This window comes from Talpa occidentalis, unplaced genomic scaffold (assembly GCF_014898055.3).
Source record: "Talpa occidentalis isolate TD23 unplaced genomic scaffold, MPIMG_talOcc4v2.1 talOcc4.12, whole genome shotgun sequence".
In the NCBI taxonomy this organism is placed as follows: Eukaryota; Metazoa; Chordata; class Mammalia; order Eulipotyphla; family Talpidae; genus Talpa; species Talpa occidentalis.
The window spans coordinates 35,567,303-35,593,930 of record NW_023601212.1 but is presented as its reverse complement, the minus strand read 5'-3'; the positions used below and the strand labels follow the sequence as shown (position 1 = coordinate 35,593,930).

General features: G+C 36.8%; 1 long non-coding RNA gene across 8 annotated transcripts in view; it reads left to right on the top strand.

The window, feature by feature from the left end:
* Positions 1 to 26,628, top strand: part of LOC119239975 (uncharacterized) — a 192,804-nt gene that overhangs the window by 144,702 nt on the left and 21,474 nt on the right. The gene's annotated exons all lie outside the window — the stretch shown is intronic.

Below are 26,628 nucleotides of genomic sequence, written 5' to 3'. Positions count from 1 at the left end.
TAAAATTCCCACCACCAATTCACCCATGAACCATCACCATGGTCCCTTGTGCTCTTCTCTCCCTGGCTAGACATTTCATGTAAGAAAGCTCCTGCTATGTTTGAAGCACTGTATTCATTTACTTACATTTGCTCAGAACCTTTTTTCATGTGTTATATATTGTTCTTTGTAATTTGCTACATGGCATTACTAGTAGTTTTTCATAATCTCTGAGGATATCTTATAAAGACAATACCCTTGCAATAGAAAATATGATGTCATAGAAAAGTTAAATGACAAAATGCACAGTGCTACTACCTCATAGTTAAACATATATATATATAGATACACATATGTAAATTTTAGTGTTTTCGTGTGGATAATTTTGCTGACATTTTTCATATTTTTTTAAGATTTATTTTATTCATTTATACAAGAACCAGGGTACAGGCCAGATGCAAGGGAGGGTGAGAGGATTCACCAGAGACAGAGCAGGAAACAGAAAAGGCAGACTGATGAATATGCTGCTGAGGGGAGCAGTGAGCGAGACAGGAGAGGTCTGCTCCCCCTGTGGGTTGCTCCGGGGCCAGCGGGGATCGGAACCAGCACTGCAGAGGCCGCGGACATGTTCACAGTGCTGCGCTCAACCACCTGTGCCACCAGGGAGGCCCCATTTTTCACATTTTTTCTGGATTCTTGTATCTCAAGAAAAATGTGGTTAATAAATCAGAAATGTGATAATTTTGTAATAGTTAAAAATTAAAAAACCAGCATGGAGACATTACTGATTTGTAGGTGGGAAGCTGATGTGCAGAATACAAGCTTAGAGGCAACATTTGCAGGAGCAGCTCAGAGAGTGTGGGCCTGATCTGATCAGCCAGTCTTAGCTGTAGCTGTTGCCATATTAAAAGCATGTGTTTATGGCCCTATGTTCAGTTAGTGGTGAGTCATTCTTGCAAATACATGTCCAGGAAATAATAAGTTTGAGAAGTAAGCTAAGTTCTTATCCTACATGTGATTCTATGTAGCGCTGTTAACCTCAATATGTGATTAGACTGTCACATGATTCAGATGCTATCCAGGAACAGTCACAGAAATTTCCAAGAATTTCTGAGCATTCTAATTCCTCATTCCCCAATCTGAAAAATTAGCATCTGGGTAGTAAGGTGAGTGGAGAAGTGTGTAGGAAATACTTTACCTTTGAATCTTAGTTCAGAGGAAACATCATAAATAACATTTAAAAAGCTTATTGTTAACAGTTTCTCATGATGTTTTCCTTTGCATCATGGTGCTATTCTTGCAAAACAATATATTTTTTATGACTCAATTTGAATTATTTCTTTGATTTAACAAATCCACAGTCTGTTTCTATAAATATGCAAATTTGAGATGATTAATTCTTTATCATTGTTTTTATGATTGTTTTAATGCTTATCTATCACCATAATCAAGTTATAATAACTCTTTTACTGAAAGCAATGTGAAGCTCTAAGAAATAGTTTAATGTACCACAGGATATTTAAACTTTAATCCAAATATTTTAGAATTTTCATTATACATGTATGTTTTTCCCATGGTCTGTTAAGAAATTTCAATATTCTCTATACATTGTTAGAAGTAGATTTAGCAAATATCTAAAAGAAAACTCAAGTATAATAAGGAAGATACATTTTGATAAGAGTACAAGAATGGTTTATCACTTAAATCAGGCTACATTTAATATAATTGCTTGTCTTAAAAATTTATTTTACTTTTATGCATACAAGAGCTGGGGTACAGGCCAGGGGTATGGGGCGGGGGCTGGGGATGAGAGGATTCATCAGAGGCAGAGTGGGGAACAGAACAGGCAGACTGACCGAAATACACTGCTGAAGGGAGAAGCAGGCGAGTCAGGAGAGGTCTGCTGCAACACGTGTGTTACTCCCTGGCCAGGGATTGAACTTGTGCTGCAGTGGCTGCAGATAGCTTCATAGGTTGTGTCTTAACCCCTTGCACCACCAGGGAGGCCCCTTGTTTGTCTTTATGGAAACTGACACCTTACATTTTCCTCCCCATATTTTGTGTTTCAAAGCCCCTGAAGCAATCTGTTTTCAGAAGAAGGTCAAGGAAAAAGAATGCTGTCTCAGCATCATTCTGATTTCAAACCAAAAATTACATCAGCCTTGGATTTTAGAAAACATGTTTAGCTAGTAAAATGATTCCTCTAGTTAATTTGCTATGATCCTAGCAATTCATATACCCAATGAATACAGAGAAATTTGAGGTGTGAGCCACAGGCAAAATACAATGTTAGTTAAACATGCACATTTATTTCTTTAAATTTAAAAATAATATTTAAAAGACTTTATTTTTTGAGCAGGTTTAGGGACACAACAAAGTTGATGAGAAAGTACAGAGTTCCCATATAATCCCTACAACTACATATGCACAAACTCCCCTACAATCAGCATCCCCCTCTATAGTGGAATGTTTGCTGTAATCAATGGACCTGCCTTGACACATCATGATAACCCAGAGTCCAGTTTAGATTAGGGTTCACTCTCGGTGTTGACCATTCTTCAGGTCAATATTTAATGACATTTCACTGCCCTAAAAATCCTCTGTGCTTCCCCTAGTCAACCCCCACCCCCAACACTAATCTTTTCTCTGTCTCCATAGTTTTGCCTTTTCCGGATGTCATGTTGTTGGAAACAAACGTGTAATGTCAGATTGATGTCTTTTACATAGCACTCTGTGAGCTCTTCAATGTCTTTTCATTTGCTTTTGAGTGCTGAATAATATTCTATTATCTGGATGCATCACAATTTATATTTATCATCTTTTAGCCCTTGTTCAGGAGTTAAAGTTTGATTTTTACTAACAGAGAGTTTAAAAATTAAACAGTCTCATGTGGAATTTTAACTAAAAATTCATATTTTTCAAAGAGGTGATCACTCCTGGTCAGTGACTCAGTAGCTGTATTTCTCCTTGCTATTTTTTAATTAAAATAGATTTCTTAAGTGGAAATGAAATTGCATTATAACATTGTATAATTTCCAACCTGTATCATGGAAAATTAACATGTTTATACTACATTAAGTTCACTAATCCTTCATCATACCAATGTTTTTTAAAAGATATCAGGTTTTGGTCCTCCCCAGGCGCAGCGTTTGAGGAATGGGTTGTGAAACTGCCCGCAGCCTCTGCAGTGCGCCAGTTCGATCCCCGGCCACTGGCGAGGGTCCCACATGGCGCGCAGACCTCTCCTGCCGCCCTCTGCTCCCCTCAGCAGTGTACTTCGGTCCTTCTGCCTGCTCTGCTCCCCGCTCTGGCTCTGGTGAATTCTCTCACCATCCCGCGCCTCTGACTGTACCCAGTGCTTGCATAAATAAATAAATAACTCTTAAAAAAAATGATATCAGGTTTCACTATATTACAAACAATGAAAGATTGGGGACCCTTTTACTATAAGTCAATAAAAATAATCCAAAAAAGTATTCAGTAAGTTAACATGACTTATTGATTCACTAAAAAAATCACTTGACTCTCCACATAATTGACATATTGCTTTCTTAATCCCATCTACCCGAAATTAGTATTTGCTTAAACAATAAACAAGCAATTGCTTTCCATGTAAACTGTCTATAAATGAACACTTGAACCTATAAAATGAGACCTCAGTATTACCAGGAACTAAGTAACACAGAGTAAGGAGCAGCGTGTGGGCACTCGTTAGACTCTTTAGTCTGTTGCTGGAAGTTGGGGTGGGAGGGACAATCAAAGCTATGGTGTCCTTGACCTCGAATTACCTCAAGTGGCTCTTGATATAACTAGTAAATGCTGAGACCAATGCACCTGCTTCCTACATTAGCAGATAAACAAACCCAAAACAACAATGCAGCTTAGCAAAGATGAACTTTTGTTTTTTTCTGAAGATTTTACAAAGTGCAGGAATGGACAGTATAGTCCAATTATGGGTGCAGTCATCAAACTCAAAACTCAAAACAGATGAGAGTACCCTGAAAAAAGAGAGTCACAGGAAATTGTGAAATCAGAGTGTGTCATAGGGAAGTTAACTTTGAATAGTGATGTGTTTGGAAACAGCATAACATAAGGCATTCCAAATAAGGTAATATGTTAGTTGTATGATGGAACAGAAACCCATTAGCTGTTCCTACAGTGCCACAAATTGTCAAGAAAACTAAGTAGTGTGCTCATCCCACTTGCCACTGTAGACACGTCTCCAGTGAGGTCTGTAGTTTGTTCTGGTCATGAATCTCAAAGCTAAAGAGCCCCTGTACCTAGATAAAGCATGGATATTCAGCATCCCTCTTTCCTCTCTCCCTCTCCCCTTTCCAATTTCCAGTTTCCCCTCTCTCCTCTCTCTCTCATATCTCCTCACACCAGTGCCTTATATTTTTTCTCTCTTTTTTTTTAAAGTTTCATCCATTTTTTTAATGCAAGAAACGGGGTACAGGCCAGATGTGTGGGAAGGTGAGAGGACTCACCAGAGACAGAGCAGGGAACAGAACAGGCAGACTGAAGAAACACACTGCTGAGGGGAGCAGCAGGCAAGACAGGAAAGGTCTACTTCACCATGTGGGATTCTCACCGACCAGCCAGGAACGAACCTGCGCTGCAGAGGCTGCGGACGGCCTCACAGTGCGGCGCTCAACTACCTGCGCCACCAGGGAGGCCCAGTGCCTTGTATTTTTCAGAGTGAGAACAAGCTAATATAAAACCTTAAACTTGGTTTTTAGGTTATTAAAAAAATAAAGACCTTTTCCCTGTGTTGTCATCATTTCCTCTAGGGATGAGGGCTTCAGGCTGTCAATCTTTTTTTTTTTTTTTAATAATAAATTTTATTTTTGTATTCCCCATACAATTGCAACCCCCCCATTCTGACCCCAATCCCTCCCCTCCCGCCACACCCCCCAAAAGTGTCTCTGGTTCATAGTTTTTTGTTGATTTTGATTTTCACTTTCTTATAGTTATTCATTTTCCTGGTCCCTTATTTAAGTTTTCTAGATCCCTGCTATGAGTGAGACCATCCGGTATTTTTCTTTTTCTTTTTGGCTTATTTCGCTGAGCATGATCCCTTCCAGCGCCATCCATGTTGCTGAAAATTGCATGTGTTTATCTTTTTTGAATGCTGAGTAATATTCCATGGTGTATATGTACCACATCTTCTTGATCCAGTCATCTATTTTTGGACATTTGGGCTGTTTCCAAAGCTTAGCTATTGTAAATAGTGCTGCTATAAACATAGGGGTGCAGGTGTTCTTTGGAATTGATGTTTCTGTGTCTTTTGGGTAAATACCTAGGAGTGGAATTGCTGGATCATATGGAAGCTCTATGTTTAGTAGGTCCAGAAATCTCCACACAGCTCTCCATAGTGGTTGGACCAGTTTGCACTCCCACCAACAGTGCAGAAGAGTTCCTTTTTCTCCACACCCTCGCCAGCATTTGTTGTTGCTAGTTTTTTTAATATGTGCCATTCTCACTGGTGTAAGATGGTATCTCATGGTAGTTTTGATTTGCATTTCCCTGATTACAAGTGATGTTGAACATTTTTCATATGCCTGTTGGCCATATGCATTTCCTCTTCAGAGAAGTTTCTTTTTAGCTCTTCTGCCCATTTTTTGACTGGATTATTTTCTTTGTTGTTGTTGAGTCTCATCAGTACTTTGCAGATTTTTGTGATCAGTCCATTATCATTAGTGTTGTGTGCAAAAATGTTCTCTCAGTTGGTGGGGTTTCTCTTTGTTTTTGTTATTGTCTCTTTTGCTGTGCAGAAGCTCTTTAATTTGATGTAGTCCCAGCTGTTTATCTTTGCCTTCACTATCACTGCTTTGGGTGATGTGTCTGTAAAGATGTCTTTGATGTGCAAATCACGTAGTGTTTCGCCTATATTTCCTTCTATGTATTTTATGGTTTCAGGTCTTATGTCTAGTTCTTTAATCCATTTTGAGTTGATTTTAGTGTATGGTGTGAGGTAATGGTCAAGCTTCATTCTTTTGCATGTAGCGACCCAGTTTTCCCAGCACCATTTATTGAACAAACTTTCTTTGCTCCAATGCATAGTCTTTGCTCCTTTGTCAAAGATTAGTTGACCATAAATCTGTGGGTTTATTTCTGGATTTTCTATTTGATTCCATTGGTCTGTATGTATGTTCTTGTTCCAATACCATGCAGTTTTGATGATTATGGCTTTGTAGTATAGTTTGAAGTCTGGGAGTGTGATGCCTCCATTCCCTTCTTTTTTTTTTTTCAGGAGAGCTTTGGCTTTTCGGGGTTTTTTGTGATTCCATATGAATTTCATCAATAATTGTTCTATTTCTTTGAAGAATGACATTGAAATTTTGATTGGAATAGCATTGAATCTGTAGATTGCTTTTGGTAGGATGGCCATTTTAATAATGTTTATTCTTCCAATTCATGAGCAGGGGATGTCTTTCCATTTCTTTGTGTCTTCTTCTATTTCTTTTAGCAGTGTTTTATAGTTTTCTTTGTATAGGTCCTTTACCTCTTTTGTTAGATTTATTCCCAAATATTTGATTTTTTTTTTGTTTCAATAATAAAAGGGATGTTTTTTTAGATTTCTTCTTCTTCAGATTTATTGTTTGTGTATAGCAAGGCTACTGACTTTTGCGTGTTGATTTTGTATCCTGCCACTTTACTGAACTGATTGATGAGTTGAATTAGTTTTTCTGTGGAGTTTTTGGGGTTCTCTATGTATATTATCATATCATCTGCAAATAGTGATAGTTTGACTTCTTCTTTTCCTATTTGGATTCCTTGGATGTCTTTCTCTTGTCTTATTGCTCTGGCTAGGACTTCCAGTATTATATTGAAAAGCAGTGGTGAGAGTGGACATCCTTGTCTTGTTCCAGATCTTAATGGAATTGCTTTCAGCTTTTCACCATTGAGAATGATACTCACTGTTGGCTTGCCATAGATGGCCTTTATGATGTTGAGGTATGTTCCTTGTATCCCAAGAAAAAATTAAAAAAAATTCTTTGAATTGAATGACAAGGAGGACACCAATTTCCTAAATGTATGGGATGCAGCAAAAGCAGTAATAAGAGGAAAATATATAGCAATAGAAGCTCACATCAAGAAACAAGAAAGAACTCAAAGAAACAACCTAATCTCGAAGCTCAAATATCTAGAAAAAGAACAACAAAAAAACCCCAAAACCAGTAGAAGAAAAGAAATAATAAAAACCAAAGCAGAAATAAATGAAATTGAAACTAAAAAAACAATCCAAAAGATCAATGAAACTAAGAGCTGGTTCTTTGAAAAAATCAATAAAATAGACAAACCCCTAGCCAGGCTCACAAAGGAAAAAAGGGAGAAAGCACAAATAAACAGGATCACAAATGAAAGAGGAGAAATCACCACAGACACAGCAGAAATCAAAAGAATAATCAGTAACTACTATGAAGAGTTGTATGGAAACAAGTTCAACAATCTAGAGGAGATGGACAAATTCCTACAACTCTACAATCACCCAAAGCTAGATAAAGAAGAAATAGAACACCTAAACAGACCAATTACAAGCAGCAAAATTGAAATGGTAATCAAAAACCTCCCCAAAAACAAAAGCCCAGGACCTGATGGATTTACAAATGAATTCTACCAAACATTCAGAGACGAATTAGTGCCTATCCTTCACAAACTCTTCCAAAAAATTGAGAAGGAAGGGACAATACCAAACACATTCTATGAAGCCAACATTACACTAATACCAAAACCAAACAAGGACAACACAAAAAAGGAAAACTACAGGTCAATCTCCCTAATGAACACTGATGCAAAAATCCTCAATAAAATTTTAGCTATCAGAATCCAACAATGTATCCGTAAGATAATTCACCACAACCAAGTAGGATTCATTCCAGGGACACAAGGATGGTTTAACATCCGAAAATCAATCAACGTTATCCATCACATCAACAAAAATAAATATAAAAACCATATGATAATATCAATAGATCCTGAGAAAGCTTTGGACAAAGTGCAACACGCATTCATGATAAAAGCCCTTGAAATTCTCAGGCTGTCAATCTTGATCAAATTATCCAGTCTTCATGTCCCCAAGATACATTTTGCAGTTTTTATTATTATAGGTAACTCATAGTAAGCATTCAATAAATATTTAGCATGGTCTTATACTTGCCTTTGCCATTGGCCCCAAATATTGGGTACATGTTAACAGGGATAGACTGGGCATGAGCTCCTCTGCTGTGAATTTAGCAAGGATCTGTGTATAGTTATTCCTCCTAAACATTTGGAACAACAACTGGCCTGTATTGAAACCAACAGAGAGATGGCAAAGAAAAATTGCTTTATTTTTCTCTGGAAAAAACAAAAACAACTTCCTGGTAATTTGGTTATATAAATTAGTCACTTGCAAGGCAGTTACATAGGTCTCTCACTTTACTAAAACATTAGGAGTAGAAAGTAGTTAACCAGTATTTTATCAAAGACCTAATTATTAACACCAAGTAAAATCCAGTTACGTGTATCAAGAAACCATGCCTGGAAAAGGGACTAAGGAGTTTAGAATTTCAGCTACATCATTCTTCTACCCTAAAATAAATGCTTTTGGGTTATTCACCCAGCACTACTGAAGAGGAGGATTTAGTGTCACAGGTGGCTATTGATTAATTATAATCCACCACAATTTCCTTTTAATGATTCTTAAGAAAATCATGGAAACATAGTTTACAAAGCTAAATGGGTTTTCATGGTTATTGAGTTCAAAATTTACATTTTCACTTAATAAATATATCTTTACTTGGATTGTTACTTCAACTCCCCATTTCACTTTGAAGAGACTCTACAATGGGAACTGTGGTCCTTAGCCATGACTTGCCTGCTGTCATACACAAGAGTGTTTAAGACAATTCAGGGTAAGGGATTTGATGTATGTCCCTTGCCAGATGCAGGTGCTTCACCCAACTCACTCCAGTCATCATGTAATCATCAAGTCCAGAGGTACATTTTTAGCAGCATGAATCAATGTGGAACTTCTTTATTTCCAAAGTACAATACAATTTAAGTACATGTAGATTGTCTATTGACTTTGAATCTCTTGAATTTATTTATTTGTAAGCTGGCCTTCGAATTTCCTAGACTTTACAATATTGAAATAAATATCAATATCCAAATCTATATCAAATTCCAGTGGGTTCTGAATTATTGGTTCTCACACTTGACAATCCAGTCTACATTTAGAATAACAAGATGACAAGATAAAATTTACCAAGCAGATAGTGCATTTAATCCCCAAATAGATGAAAGAAGTCCAATTCAGCAGAGACTAACTGATATACCAGCATTTCAGAAGCTCTTAGAGCACGTATGGCAAACAGCTAACCAGAGGAATGATGGTGGCCCAAATAGTGCAAATGGCAACTTTTGCCTGAGGTTAGCAGGCAATATCCAGCAGCATTTCAGTTCCCAGTACAAGAGGTTACCTAGCATTGAGGCATTTTCCTAAACTGTGCTAATACCACCTTAAATATATGGCTCCAAGTGGAAGAGATATATTCTGATAGCATTATCAGAAAAGAGAATGATATAGCTTTACATGCTGAGGAAATGAGGAGGAGAGGAAATGGTAGATATACAGTGCATTTACATGAGACTGGAAAATAAAACAAAATATGTATGTGCACACAAAGCACAAATAGCAGTCAGTATAGACCATGTCCCTTCTTTGTGAGTATTCAGATATTATTTGAATGCTTCTTCTAACCTGCAGTAAAAGATGGTGACAGAATTTTCCAGTAATATGCTGAACAATGAAAAGATGAAAGAAATCACACATGTCCTGTTTATGCTTGCTAGTCAGAGAGACAGGAGACTAAATGTTGCTTTTATTTTTATTAATATTTTTAATTTTACTTCTTTTAACTATATATAGAAAGGTTTCTTGTTCTGCAATTGATTTTTCTTGTTTAATTATTAATTATATAAATCAATTTGTAGGCTTAATTGTTAACATCTTCACACCACTATATAAACAGAATTTAATAATATAGATTATCAAAAAAATAAGTAGTATCATTTTGATGGTATAACCTTGTATTGCCTTGTACAATATAGGCAAGTAAAACACACACACACACACACACACACACACACACAAGGCTTTAAAAGAAACCAAAAACGGCCTCCCCTGGTGGCGCAGTGGTTGAGCACTGGGCTACGAAGCTGCCTGCAGCCTCTGCAGTGCTGGTTCAATCCCCGGCTGCCGGTGAGGGTCCTACATGGCGTGATAGACCTCTCCTGTCTCGCCTGCTGCTCCCCTTAGCAGTGTATTTCGTCGGTCGGCCTGTTCTGTTCCCCACTCTGGCTCTGGTGAATTATCTCACCCTCCCGTGCTTCTGACTGTACCCAGTGTTTGTATAAATAAATAAATAAATCTTAAAAAATAAACCAAAAATAGGTAGCAAAATTGAATTGCATTGCTATAAATCTCAGATGTAAAATGTGAGTTTCCTCCCTTAACTGTAAGAATATATACTCATGAATAAAGAAAATATTGATGTTGGGCCTTCTTGGTGGCCTAGGGTTAAGTCTCAATGCTATCACCACTACAGCCTGAGTTCAATACCCAGCCAAAGAGCTACCCCACATATAGCACAGCAGACCTCTCCTGTCTCTCTGGCTGTTCCCCTTAGCAGTATTTTTCAGTAAATCCACCTGTCTGCTCACTATTCTGTCTCTGGTGAATTGTCTTACCCCACCTCCACCCCCCACAACTCTAGCTTACACCCCAGTTCTTCTACACTCCCATAAAAAGAAAATACCGATGTCCCTTTTGGGTTTAAAAGAAATGGTAGCATATTTATGGCTATGACATCAACAAGTTCTCTAGTAAATTAACTCTAAAATCTTTTGGTCTATATTCTGTCCTTTTAGGTCCTTGCAAGGACCATTATGAATAAATGAATGACTAAGAAATAATCAGTCCATAGGAATACCCTGACCTCTTAGTCCTCAAGATTAAGCTCTCAAACACAGCTTCAAACCACATTAGAATAACCTGGAAAGATTTTTTTTTTTAAATACTCATGGCACACCTGTATGTAATATTCATTTTCTGAGATACTGGAAAACAAAACACACAAAAATAAGATTTGACTTTTATACCTTAATATAGCCACTAATACCTTGGGTAAATCACTTAATATTTTGAGCTTGGATATCCATCTGTAAAACAGATTCGCAAAAGTTCTGGTAGGGTTGTGGGTTAATGTAAACATTATATGAAGTAAGGGATTTGATAGCGTTTCAAAATGCAGAAAATGCAAGACAAGTATAAAAGTTTAATATTGTTATGAGACATTTTAATATTCTACTTTACAGATTTCTGAAATTTATGTTTTACCATCTTAGTCATTTTGAAGAGTAAAATTTCCTTAGTAGTGTTTTCTCCACTTTTTAAATTGAGGTATAACAAATAAAATTGTAAGATATTTAAAATGTACAATGTGAGAACATATATTCATAAGGAAGGAGAGAAGGAGAGAAGGAGGGAGAGAGAATTGAAACATCAAGTTCATTTGCACACCCTTCACTTAATATATATAAGCTCTTTTTTTCCTTGGTAAGAATATTTAAGTTCTATTCTCAGCAAACTTCAATTACATAATACAGTGTGGTCAACTGTGTTCAACATATTTTACATTAGATCCTCAAATCTTATTAATCATACAACTGAATATTCGTGCCCTTTTTACCAACCTCTTTCTATTCCCCTCATTCCCAGCTTTTGACAATAATTTTCTTCTCTCTGAGTCTATGACGTGGCCATTTTTAAAAGATATATGATACTGGGGGCCTCCCTGGTGGTGCAAGGGGTTAGGCAACGCACTTTGAAGCAATCTGCTGCATCTTCAGCACAAGTTCGATCCCGACTGGCCAGGGAGCAACTCACATGGCATGGCAGACCTCTCCTGTCTAGTCTGCTGCTCCCCTCAGCAATGTATTACAGTCAGTCTGCCTGTTCTGTCCCCTACTCTATCTCTGGTGAATCCTCTCAAGCCCCCCCCCCCACCACATCTCTGGCCTGTACTCCAGCTCTTGTATGCATAAATAAATCTTTAAAAAGAAAAAAAGACGTGATACCGAATACTATTGTTTTTCTCTTTTTCACTTATTTTACATCATAATGTTCTCAAGGCTATTGTTATAAATGGTAGAATTGCCTGTTTTTTTTAAGGCTGGGTAATATTTCATATTTTATACACATGTATGATTGTGTGATGCCTCCAACGTTATTCTTTTTACTCAAGATTATTTTGACTAGTAAGGAATTTTATAGTTCCATACATATTTAGGACATTTTTCTATTTTTGGACAAAATGCCATTAGAATTTTGATATGGATTGGATTGAATTTAACAAAGTTTAAATAGTTTTGGTGAAATTGCATCTTTGTTGCATTTTTATCAACAAAGATGGTTTGTTTTGAGAGTAGGCATTTTAACAATATTAATTCTACCATTCCACCATCATGGAATATTTTTAACTTATTTGTGTCTTTTCTGTTTTTTTCCTCAATGTCTTATAGCTTGCAATAAACAGATCTTTCATTTCCTTGGTTAAGTTTATTCCTATGTATTTATTCTTTTTGATGCAGTAGGTAATAGAATTGCTACTTTCTTTTTCTAATCACTGGAAATACAGAAATGCAATTTACCTTTGTATAATGATTTTATATCATCCAAACTTTACTGAAACTCTTTATTAGTCTAGTAGATTTTTGGTGGAGTCCTCAGGGTTTTCCAGATCTCCTATCATGCCTACAAAGACAGACAATTTTATTTTCTTACTGATTTGGGTAACTTTTATTTCTTTTCCTTGCCTAATTGCTATGGTTGGGATTTATAATACTATTTTGAATAAAACTAGTGAGAGGGGGGCCTCCCCTGGTGGCACAGGCTGTTGAGTGACCCGCTGTGAAGCTGTCCCCAGCCTCAGCAGCACTGGTTCCATTTCCGCAGGCCAGCCTACGAGGATCCCACATGACCCGCAGACCTCTCCTGTCACTCCCACTGCTCCCCTCAGCAGTGTATTTCGTCAATCTGCCATTCTGCTGCCTGCTCTGGTGAATCCTCTCACCCTACGGCGAATTTGGCTTGTACCCTGGTTCTTGTATAAAATAAATAAATCTTTAAAAAAATAGTGAGAGTGGGGCCTCCCCGGTGGCACAGCGGTTGAGCGCTGGGTTGCAAAGAAGCCTGCAGCCTCTGCAGCACCGGTTCATTCCCCGGCTGCTCCCCGGCCACCAGAGGAGGGTCCCACATGGCGCGCAGAACTCTCCTGCCGCCCGCTGCTCCCCTCAGCAGTGTGCTTCGGTCCTTCTGCCTGCTCTGCTCCCCGCTCTGGCTCTGGTGAATTCTCTCACCCTCCTGAGCTTCTTTTTTCTTTTTTTTCTTTTTTCTTTTTTAATAAATTTTATTTTTATATTCCCCATACAATTGCAATCCCCTTATTTTGACCCCAATCCCTCCCCTCCCCGCCCCCCACCACCCATAGAGTGTCTCTGGTTCATAGTTTTTTGTTGATTTTGATTTTCACTTTCTTATAGTTATTCATTTTCCTGGTCCCTTATTTAAGTTTTCTAGATTCCTGCTATGAGTGAGACCATCCGGTATTTTTCTTTTTCTTTCTGGCTTATTTCACTGAGCATGATCCCTTCCAGCGCCATCCATGTTGCTGAAAATTGCATGTGTTTATCTTTTTTGAATGCTGAGTAATATTCCATGGTATATATGTACCACATCTTCTTGATCCAGTCATCTATTTTTGGGCATTTGGGCTGTTTCCAAAGCTTAGCTATTGTAAATAGTGCTGCTATAAACATAGGGGTGCAGGTGCTCTTTGGAATAGATGTTTCTGTGTCCTTTGGGTAAATACCTAGGAGTGGAATTGCTGGATCATATGGAAGCTCTATGTTTAGTAGGTCCACACAGCTCTCCATAGTGGTTGTACCAGTTTGCACTCCCACCAACAGTGCAGGAGAGTTTCTTTTTCTCCACATCCTCGCCAACATCTGTTGTTGCTAGTTTTTTATAATATGTGCCTTTCTGTGCTTCTGACTGTACCCAGTGCTTGTATAAATAAATAAATAAATAAATCTTAAAAAAAAAAAAGAAAAAGAGCACAGCATTCTTGCCAAGGCTGGCAGTGGCAATTTAAAAAAAAAAATAGAGTGAACATTAATTTATTTCTAATCTTAGAAGAAATGTTTTCTGCTCTTCATCATTGAGTATGATATTAGCTAAGGTCTTGCTATATATGGCTTTTATTATTTGAGGTGCATCCCTTTTATACCCAATTTGTTGAGAGTTTTTATAATTCATAGATACTAAATTTTATCCAAATATTTATCTGCACTTTAAAATGATCATATGATTTTTATCTTTCATTTTGTTAATGTGGCATCTTTGCAATAACAGCTTCTGAGGAGACAGTTTTTAAGCCAAAGATGGTAAAAAACAACAAAGTTGCCAGATCATCAGAATGATTTAACCTTTGTAAATATTTATGCACCCAACGTAGGTACACGTTCCTACGAAAAATTGCAGAAAGCAAATATTAATACATTGGAAGGGAAAAATAGACAGTGAAGCAGTAATAGTAGGAGACTTCAATATCTTATATTCAGCAATGAATACATCATGCAGAACAAAAATTAATAATATAATACTGAACTTAAACACTTTGTTTAATAAGATGTACATAGCTGTATATTAGAATAAACATTGTTCTTAACTGCACATGGAAAATCCTCCAAGATATATTATTTGTTGGACCAAGAAGCAGAACTTTAAGCATTTGAGAAAACTAAAATCATATCAGATATGTTTATCACAGAAGTGAAAAAGTAGAAATCATTTACAAGAAGAAAATTGGATAATGCATTAATATGCATAAATCAAACAGCATGCTATTTAGCAGTAAATGAAATAAAATAAAAAAATAAAACAAAAAAATAAAATCAAAAATCAAAAGTTCAATCAACAAGTTATCTCAAGACACATGAAATTGGAAATAGAACATAGAAAAAGTTATGGATGCAAAGAAACTCTAAGTGTAGTTAATAGTCATAATATGAATAATAAATAAAATAAATGAATAATAAAATATAAGTAAATAAAAAATAATCTATTTTAATTTTTTTAAAGATTTATTTATTTTTATACAAGAGCTGGGGTATAGGCCAGAGGCAAGGGAGGGTGAGAGGATTCACCAGATACAGAGCCGGGAGCAGAACAGGCATATTGACAGAAATACACTGCTGAGAGGAGCAGCTGGAGCGACAGGAGAGGTCTGCCACACCATGTGGGAATCTCCCTGGCCAGCTGGGAATCTAACTCATGCTGCAGAGGCTGCGGACAGCTTCACAGTGCTGCGCTCATGCTCATCCCTCTGCGCCACAGGGGAGGCCCCAAAATAAATCTTTATTAAACAAAAAAAAAAAAAAAAAAAGAAGGAAAGTTGTCTATTGACAGGATTGGACTCAGAGAAAAGGTGAAAGGCAATGCAGTTTAATGATCAGCAAACCATTTTCTAAGACCCTGTCAAGAAAGAGACAGTGTAGGTATCACATGTAGCCACTTCTGCCACAGGTCAATAAACCCCACCAAGTCTCACAAAATTTAATTACAGTTTTGGTTCTCACAAAAAAAAAATCTTAAACCAGGCAATTAGGTATTGTCTGATCAGTGTTAGTTATGTAATCTGCCGGATAGACCCAATTTGGCAACCCCTAAAGAAAAAGTAATCTTGGGCCTCCCCTGGTGGAGCAGCGGTTGAGTGCTGGGCTGCGAAGCTGCCTGCAGCCTCTGCAGCACCGGTTTGATCCCTGGCCACCAGCGAGGGTCCCACATGGCACGCAGACCTCTCCTGCTGTGCCCGCTGCTCCCCTTAGCAGTGTACTTTGGTCCTTCTGCTGTTCTGTTCCCTGCTCTGGCTCTGGTGAATTCTCTCACCCTCCTGCATTTCTGACTGTACCCAGTGCTTGCATAAATAAATAAATACATAAATCTTAAAAAACAAAAAAGGCTGAAGCCCATAACATCTTCCAGTTCAAAACCATCATAAAAATATATTAAAAAAAAAGAAAAAGTAACCTTGCAATCTTGCAATAACCAATCTTTTTTTTTTTTTTTTATTTTGCCTCATATAACTTCCCTACTTATGCTCCCTTCTGCCTATAAATTATTTTGAACCTCCCTGGTGGTGCAGTGGGTTAAGACACAACCTATGAAGCTGGCTGTGGCCACAGCATGGGTTTGATCCCCAGCCACGGGGCTGCCCAGATGATGCAGCAGACCCCTTCTGATTCACCCGCTGCTTCCCTCAGCAGTGTATTTCAGTCAATCCGCCTGTTCTGTTCCCACTCTGTCACTGGTGAATCCTCTCACCCCCCACACCTCTGGCCTGTACCCCAATTTTTGAATGTATAAATAAATAAATCTTTGAAAAAATAAATAATTTTCACTCCACACAGTTCCTTGGAGCTCCTTTTAATCACCTCTACTACTACCAGATTTGAGTTGATTATTGCTTAAACTCTTATTTATTTATTTCATATCCCTCAGTTTATCTTTTAGCATTCTAAAAAAAATCTGGACTAATAATCTACATACTAAATTTCATTATGTGAAAAAGGAACAATCAGAATTAAGAGAAATAATATTTATGGGAAGATACAGGGAGAAAATTTCAACAGATAACCATGTTTGTTTACGTACATCACAATTCTAGAAATCAATTCCAAATTTTGAGGAACTTTGAGCTATTTGATAACTCTATAAATTGATTTTTTGTTTTTTTTTTAAAGTTCTGTGTATTTATACATACAAGAGCTGGAGTGCAAGTCAGAAGTGGTGGGTGAGAGGATTCATCAGAGACAGAGTGGGGAACAGAACAGGCAGACTGATTCAAATACACTGCTGAGGGGAGCAGCAGGTGAGTCAGGAGAGGTCTGCTGCGCCATCTGGGTCAATTCCCTGACTGGGATCAAACTCATGCTGCAGTGGCTGCAGATATCTTCATAGTGCTGCATCTTAACCCCTTGTGCCACCAGGGAGGCCCAATAACTCTATACATTGTAGGTCATTTGTAGACATGAAAATTTTGTCTTGCAGATGTTTAATTATCTCCCCTTCCACTCAGTGGAAAATCCAGTCTTGCTAACATTTACATATTCATTTCCATATCCCTGATCTGTAGATATGCCTGTTTTAATATTCTCTTTTGAAACAGTTACAACATCTGTCTGATTCTCTCACCAAATGAGTAGGTTTTTAAACTGTGTTCAGTTTTCTATTTATATGAAAGTCATGATGTTATCCTTTACTGAAAATTATCTTTTAAAAGGACCAAGAAAGAAAAGACAGCTAAAGCAAGGGCAATTGAATGATTAGTCTGAGAAGCAAAAGGACACAAGAAGTAAAATATGTCCCTGAGATCAAGGGAGGAAATGTTTTTTGGGAGGAATGGACTAGTGGCATAGTTCAGGGATATCTGGTAAATTGAAATGGTTTAAGAGAGTCTATTGCATTTGGCAACTTAGTAACCACTGGAATCTCTGAAAGTCTATTTTCTTAAAGTGGTGCAGTTACCCAAGTACAATGCAAAATTTTGAAGAGTGAATGAAATATGAGAAAAAAACAATAAAGGGAGCCAGTCTTTATTTTACCTGTATTCTTTTCAATCTTACTTTTTCTGTGACATAAAAAAGATACATGCTCACTATCAAAAAGTAAATAATCCAAAAACATTTTGAAAAACAAATGTAATCTTCACCCAACATCACACTCACACTTGTTGAATGTCTTTCAATATGTTCCTCTAAAGAAGCAAACTTTAAATTAAATATAATTATATCTACCTGCTATTAGCTATGCCACTTCATTTCTTTTAATCTTGTGTTAGCACATCTCAGTTAATCTTTCCATTTTTATATTTTTAGTAACCTTAGTTGAAAAAAAAGTTCTTTTGACAAAGAAAGGATAAACGCATGATAGGTTATTTAAATCCATTTGCATGATATTTAACTCTAATACTACTTACACCTATATAAAATTTTACAGTTTAAAAAGTACATTCTGATGTATATTGTATTTAATTCTTTGAGGAATACTGAAGAAGCACTGTTGTCCTTAGTTTGCAATGAGGAAATTTAGGTTTGATTAAATATCTTCCCAATGTCACAGAAGTAAGTGACCAATTTTACACTTGCATATACAAATAAAATGTTATATTCAAGTTACTGCTTCAACAACAAGATGACAGAGACCATGATAGTCAAAATAAATTGGGAATGGTTTCTCCTCTCATTTCTCCAATTTAAAGCCGAGAGTCAAAAGCATGTCAACAAGCAGAAGAGACTCACTCTGAGAAGTCCTGTAGGAAAGGCTGGAACAAAGCTAGAGAGAGTAATCACTCTTCTTTGATGATAGGATTGTAGTGCAGATCATAATAGAATAAGTGTGTCATCAACAAGTTAATTTTTTTTTTTTTTTAAATGGGCAATCCTTGGGCCTCCCTTGGTGGCGCAGATGGTTGAGTGCAGCGCTGTGAAGCTGTCCGCAGCCACTGCAGCACTGGCTCAATCCCGGCCTGCCGGCAAGGGTCCCACATGGTGTAGCAGACCTCTCCTGTCTCTCCCGCTGCTCCCCTCAGCAGTGTATTTTATCAGTCTGCCTGTTCTGCTCCCCACTCTGTTTCTGGTGAATCCTCTCACCCTCTTGTGAATCTGGCCTGTATCCCGGTACTTGTATAAATAAATAAATAAATCTTTTTTAAAAAAAGAGAGCAATCCAGTTCAAAGATTTTGTGGAAAATGGGATAATGTCTTCATTAAGTACATTGAGATAGGGACTTGTATACAAAAGAAAATAGAAAGATTCTGAGACTTCACTGTAGTAAAAAAAAAAAAAAAAAAAAAAAAAAAAGGCAGAGAAAAATGAAACTATATCTGTGTGGTCTTCTTTTCAAGGTAAACCTGTCATGTAGACAAACTGAAGATGAGTTAGAGAGAATTGCCACAACAGTATTAAAGTATGCATGTCATCTTCTTCTATTTCAACGATTCATGCTGTCTGTCCCCAGAAAAATCGGCTATTGTTAAAGAAAAATCTCTTCAGAGCTGAAATATTCAGCAAATTCAGGGCAATTTCAGACAACTCTTAAAATGGCAGAGTGAACAGGATGCATCAAAATCTGACCTGGTTCATAGATTGGAAAAATTAATATTTAAGCAGACCGCTAAAATCAGCTCTCTCTACTCCAGAAGCCAGGAGAGTCAGGCTGGTAACAGAACCAACAAAGATACAGTCTTTGCTTAGGGAAGTCATGGATATGGAAGAGAACTCCAGATAAGTAACACAGTCAAGTCTGAAAACAGCTGCTTCCCAGCTTGAGAATTGAATTCAGAATTTTTTTCAAAGAAATCCTGTTACCCTTTTCAGATGTAAAGGTGTCTTCTTCTTTCAAGACATAATATAACAGGAGTTTTTTTAAAGAGCCATAGAAATAACTAATGCACATCCATCAGCATAATATAGAAATAATAGACTGTCATAATTAGTAGGAAATTTTAGAAATGTTTTCTTACTTAACTGGGCTATACATCGATATTCTTTCTTTGAGGATCTGCACTTTTATTATGTCAAGGAATAAGTAAAAATTTTTACAATTTCTATTCATGTAACTTTGCATTATAGCTTTATATGTTTCAGGTGTGCATCATTATAAATCAACATCTGTATGTAACACTAACTTTAGTGTTGAAAATTAAATTTTTTTGAAAACTTGTCACTTAAAACCTATCAAAATGTATACCTTTTTCAAAGACCTAGAAGCCTTTAATTTTCAAAATTCTTTGATTCAACTCTGAAGAAAATTTCAATACATTGTAAATTCAGCTTTATGGAAATTAATAAAAGAAAAATAACAAATATCATCTTCCATGACATATGTTACTTCTAAGTAAGCTGATCATGAATAAAGCATTACATCACCTTAAGTGGGGGAAAAATGGGGTCTTTTTCATTTGCAAACCAGTCTGTTTTAATGTAAACAGATATTCATAACTGTACTGTTAAAGAATAAGAATGGCATTTTGTACATTAAGATCTCATTCAAGAAAGTAATTTATATGTAAGAAAAAATTTATGAGTAGGGATTTTAAGCTTTGTAGATAGCTAACTAACATAAAGCTTAATTGTAGAAATAAGTGCCATAATACATTGAAAAATCTGCAGTGAAAATCACTGGTATTGGTGTAACTAGAGGAATTTTTCCTATATTGAGCTGGATTTCCATTTTATAAACCACATAAAAAATGCAATTATAAATATAAAACATGAAAATTATAGATGGCTTAATTTTTAATATATTTGATTTCGAAATAGAATCAGTCATTATATAGTTACTTTTATGTACCTGGATCAGACATGGGTTTTCATTTACAAATTCAAGTAAACATGTATTTCCACATTATTTTTTATTTATGACAAATCAACTTAATATCTACTCTGAGTACAGTCCCCAAATAGATGAAAACATGACTTCAGTCACTCTTTGGATGGTAACCCTCTGTCTAAACTTTTGAGATTTCCTTAAGTTTTGGGTCTTACTTGGAGCCAAGTTTTTGTCTATTTCAGATTGGTCTCCATTGACTTTGCGTATTGCTAGGAACCTCATTATACTGTTTTGTGAACTTCAGAGTTTTCATTCTTCTTCATGTGTTATGTGGGGATATAGGGTCTTGATGAGACTGGTAATGCCAGGCCTGAAACAAGGAGTCTTGCACACCACACTGTCTACCACACTGCCCTTTCCTGTGCATTCCTTCACAACCTGCAGGTTCTGGAAGGAACAGTCTACATCTTCCTGTTACTCACAGATCCCAAGGCTCTTTCCTCCCACCTTGGTGAATATTAAATTAATGTTACAAATCCCTTTTCCTTCACATATTTTCTTCTAGTTTTTGAAAAACAAAGACAAAATATATCGCTACAAATTTCGTAAGTGTCTATGGAGTGAAGTGTCTGCCTACTAGCTTGAATGGGAGGAATGGCTGAAAGTAGTGAGGGGGAAAAAAAAAAAAGCTCAAAAATTATGTTGCCATACTCTGAGAGAGAAAATTTTGTTTAGGGACTATTTCTATATCCACCAAGCAACTCACTGAAAGGTTTGGCGCGGTAAAGGAGAGCCAGGCTAAATTTCTCAAAGGAAGGGAAAATTTATTGGGCCCGAGCGACCTCATGGACCCACGGTGGGGGTCAGTGAAGCTGCGCACGTTGTCAGGGGGAGGCAGGCTTTTATAGGGTGAGGAGAGGTCAGGTGGCAGACTGGGTTCCTAAGGCAGGAAAAAGTTTATAGGATGGGGGGAGTTTCTTTGTCTGAGAAAAGATTTGTAGGGAGGGGGAAGGTTCATTGTCTGAATCCTCTAGGCAGGCTTCCTCATTCCTGTTCCTAGGTGGGCTTCCTGGTGGGTTTTTTGCATTCCGGCCTCCTGCATGGAACTTTCACTCACTAGCTTTAATGCATCTGCTATGAGAAACTAAACCTTCCCCAAAACAAATCAAATTTTTTTAACTTACTTGACTTTTTCAGAAAACTTAAATGTTGTTCAGCCAGCCAACGCTAACACAAATGTAAGCATGGATTTTACATCACTTTGGGTTAAGGTAATATATTTCCATTCTCTTTTAGCATGCATAATCATAGTTTTCTTCTTTGTGATCATATATATTCAATCAAAATATTTTAAAGTTTTCAGCACCTTTATTTTACCTCTAGTCTCACATTCCCTTAACATTACATCTACACTGTTTTTTAAGCCTTACTTCATATTATTTTACTCAATCAAGTGATTACATGTCTTATTTAATTCAGGTTAGGCTTTAGAGGCATAATTTCTATTTCAGTTCAAATATTTTCCAGCTATGTGACATTGAAAATTTTGTTATACTTTCTAAGTCTCAAACCCTTCAATTTAAAAGTGAGATTTTAAGGACTAACTTTCCATCTAATGTAGGCAATTCTGTAAAAATAGGAAACCATCAAATCTTTTAGCATATTACCTGAGACAGATATTATACTCCATAAACATTAGACAGTAGCATAATTATATACGTACATATGGCCAAAATTACATAACCATTTGTTTAATGGATATAGCATTTTCTTCATATGTACAGTATATTCATATATATTACTTGATTGTGACAAAGTAACATAAACACACACACACGGACACGCACACACACACACAATGAGAGAGAAAGAGAGAAGGAATGAGAGAAGGGTCCATCATTCATCCTTAAAAATGGAGATCTTGGGGGCCTCCCTGATGGTGCAGGCGGTTAAGCGCCACTCTGTCAGGCTGTCCACAGCCTCTGTTTGATCCCTGCTGGCCGGTGAGAATCCCACATGGCGAAGCAGACCTCTCCTGTCTTGCCTGCCGCTCCCCTCAGCTGTGTATTTCATCAGTCTGCCTGTTCTGTTCCCTGCTCTGTCTCTGGTGAACCCTCTCACCCTCCTGTGCATCTGGCCTGTGCCCTGATTCGTGTATAAATAAATAAATCTATTTTTTTTTAAAAGGAGATCTTGCTGTTTGCATTAGTATGCATAAACCTGGGGGATATTATGCTAAGTTAGATAAGTCAAACAAAGAAATAAAATATACTGTATGATCTCATTATATTTTTAAAAAATGCATATATAGAATCAGAGAGTAGGGCAGGAGGAATGGAGGATGTTGGTCAAAGCATGCAGAGTTTCACCTATGTAAGAGTAGTGAGTCTGGAGATCTAATGTACAATATGATGGTTTTAGTCAGTCATATTGTAGCGTATACTTAAAATTTGCTAAGAGTAGACTTCAGATATTCTTACCATACACTCAAAAAATGGTATATATGGGCCTCCCCGGTGGCGCAGCGGTTGAGCGCTGGGTTGCGAAGCTGCCTGCGGCCTCTGCAGCGCTGTTTCAATCCCCGGCTGCTCCCCGGCCACCGGAGGAGGGTCCCACATGGCGCGCAGACCTCTCCTGCCGCCCGCTGCTCCCCTCAGCAGTGTACTTCGGTCCTTCTGCCTGCTCTGTTCCCTGCTCTGGCTCTGGTGAATTCTCTCACCCTCCCGCGCTTCTGACTGTACACAGTGCATGTATAAACAAAACAAACAAATAAATAAATAAATGCCTCTATTTAAAAAAAAAATGGTATATATGATGAGATGGCTATGTTAAGTAGTTTGAATATTGCTATATATGTGTATTAAAACATCACATATACCTTAATTAAAAATAATGCGTTTTCATTTTCAAATGTTGATTATAAATTCATACTTAAAGTGAAAACTATTTTTTTACATTGCTTTAGTGAAGTGAAATTCAGCTCAATGAATGGATAACCTTTACATTATTATGATAAAGTGGTTTAGAGGGGTCACTGATAGGCAGAACCTCTCACTGTTGAGTTTGCACCATCTGGAAAGCTTTTAAGCTAATTTACTTATAGTATTATCTACTTGAAATTATCATATTAGTTCAGTCTATTTTTCATTCCACAAATTCAAAGTACAAAAGGAGAAAGGAATAAAGACAAAAATCATGAGACTCTCAACACAGCAAGCAAGTTGGAATTTTTCCAATTAGCAATAATTGCAGTATCAGAACTTACTACACACTTGAAATAAATGCTCTTTAAAAGAACTACAATTTAAATATTTCTCAGTCAAATACAGAAAACAACATTGTCTCAAAAGGAAATAAAAACATAGTGTTAGCAGCTGAAGTGATTCTGTGCTTAACATGCCTTGTCTATTTTTTACATTAAAAAATATGCCCTACTTTTTTTATAGTCCAATTTTCAGAAATGAAAATGTGTGTGTGTACATACATATATATTTAATCCTACTTTCAGAGGTGAAATATCGCTATATATATAGTTATGTATTTTTCTCTCTGAACTAATACCATATTCACCTACTTTGTCTTGGAAAAAAGTAGGATAAATCTGTATTAAATTAAATGTAATTTTTGACATAAATTATTTGTACTACCATTGTCTCTAACTTTTTTTAAGAAAAAGTATTTCTAGTTTAATTATTTGACTGTTGGAAAAATACAAAAATAAGTAAATTTTTAATATTATTTATTATTATTAACCATTGTTTATTCAGCAATCCATCAACTACATATATATAGGAAATCAAATTTTGAAAGATTTTTTATTCTTAAAATAATTATAGATTCATAAGAAGTTACAAAAATATAGAGAGTGGATGTCAGTGAAACTGGCATTGAAGGGAAATGCAAAAGTCTGTCTCCTGAACAAAAGCAACAAATAAGCTAGCAAAAATGGTCAGAATCAACTTCTTTGGAATTTTGGATACTACACAAGAACTTACAGCAACAAAAGTAAAGCTTGAGATAAAATATAATAGAATTGAATCTCAGTATGAGAGCTAATAATCATTTAACTGACCTTGATTCCATCTCCTGATTCCCAACTTTTTGATAAATACTGGTGCTTAGGGCAAGGTAAACCCATTGGAACAATACAGGTTTGAATTGAACAATAGACTAATCAAACTATTGACCAGAGAATTGACCATTCCTAAAAGATTTGAGGACATATAGTAAACAAAACAAACACTTACACTTGAACATTTATGACAGCATCATTAATATTTGCCAAAAATCTCAGAAAAGCACTAAGTGTCCATCAATTGATCTATGATTAAACACATGTCGTTTATCCAGGCCATGAAATGTTATTTGGTTATAAATTGTCTGTGCCTTGGGCCTCCCTGGTGGCGCAGGTGGTTGAGCGCCTCACTGTGAAGCTGTCCGCAACCTCTGCAGCACCGGTTCAATCCCTGCAGGCCTCAGAGCAACCCACATGGCGAGCAGACCTCTCCTGTCTCACCCGCTGCTTCCCCTCTGCAGTGCATTTTGTCAGTCTGCTTGTTCTGTTCCCCGCTCTGTCTCCAGTGAATCCTCTCACCCTCACTTGAATCTGGCCTGTACTCCGGTTCTCGTATAAAAATAAATAAATCTTAAAACATTTAAAATAAATTGTCTCTGCCTTGGGGTCAAAGACCTTGTTTCATCTTCCCTCTGTATGTTTAGCTTCTGGCTTAATGGCTGGAACCTGCAGTCTGCTAGTAAATCCTTATTTAATTGAACATGATTGAAGTGGGGAAGAAGATAGAATGAAACTTTTTATTTAATGATTCCTTAAATCTTTATCAAGTGAGAATCATTTCTTTTTTTAATTTTATTTTTTAATTAATATTTTATTTTATATAATTTTTCCATCATTTTTCAGCAACATGGATGGAGCTAGAAGGAATCATGCTCAGCGAAATAAGTCAGAAAGAAAAAGAAAAATACTGGATGGTCTCACTCATAGCAGGAATTTAGAAAACCTAAATAAGGGACCAGGAAAGAGAATCATTTCTTTTGATTATAGTAGAACAGGGTTTGGTCAATAAAAAGCAGTGTGTCACTCATGACTGGGGTGAATTAGCACCTTCAAAAGTTGAGATATTTAGGCTCAAATGGCCTCAGAGTTCTGACCTCTTCCTCACTTGCACCCTCTTTCTCATCCATGATGAGTCTATGTCAGCTTTTGCCATAAAAGTGTACCTGGATCTGTCAGTATTCATTTTAACATGTTAACCAATCATTTCACTTCCCTATTCTGTATGACAGGTTGATACTTTAACTGGACACCTGCTTGCCTAAGCTGCAGATACAGGTGCAAGTCCAAATAGAAAAAGTTAGGCAATAGTTCAAGCTCTGTGATTCAAACCTGCAGTAACTAGAATATAAAATAAGAATTATTGTATCTGTGGGCCACATTGTTTAAGAAGGAATGAGTGATTAATTTTCTTCTCTTAATATCTATTGTAGGCAGGAAATCTCACTGTATTTGCCTTTACCTTGTTGTATGTAATAAAAAAAAAGTCTCCTATTACTTTCTTCTTTATATATTACTGCCCTAACATACAAATTGTCTAAGTGCATTAGTTAAAAATTGTGAAAATAGGAGGCTATACATTTTTTTTCCACTTCATGCAATTTATGTCTTTGAATTTTAGAAGTTACCTTTCCACGGTTTAACCTTCTTTCTAAATCCAAGGAGCTAGGTGAAGAGACATGACTTCACACTTATCTGTGTGATCAGGGAAATTTATAAGAGTAAGAGGTACTTAAACTATAAACTGAGGTGTAAGGGTTAGCTAGGAAACGATAACTTATTTGGAGCCAAGGTGTCCTTCGTCCCAAACTTCTGTCTTATTCTGCCCATCAGTAAAAGAACTTAAGCCCTTCTTTATATTTTTCCATTCACCTAACACAGTGGGAAGCAAATTATTTTACCTATTTTGTGAGACTAGAACATTCTGCATGTACTCACGGCCTGCCTCCTTGCTCTTTTTGGAGTGGTATATCTTTAGAAAGTACTCAGCTTGTTCTCCCCCATCAAATAGCTATCATAGCAGGCTCCATGCCTGTAGCAGGGAGGTGCTATTATGGAAGGTATCTCACTTTCAGGCAAGTGGTATTCAAACTCCTCAGTAATAACAGCCATTTTTATTTCAATTTATCTGGATGTGTT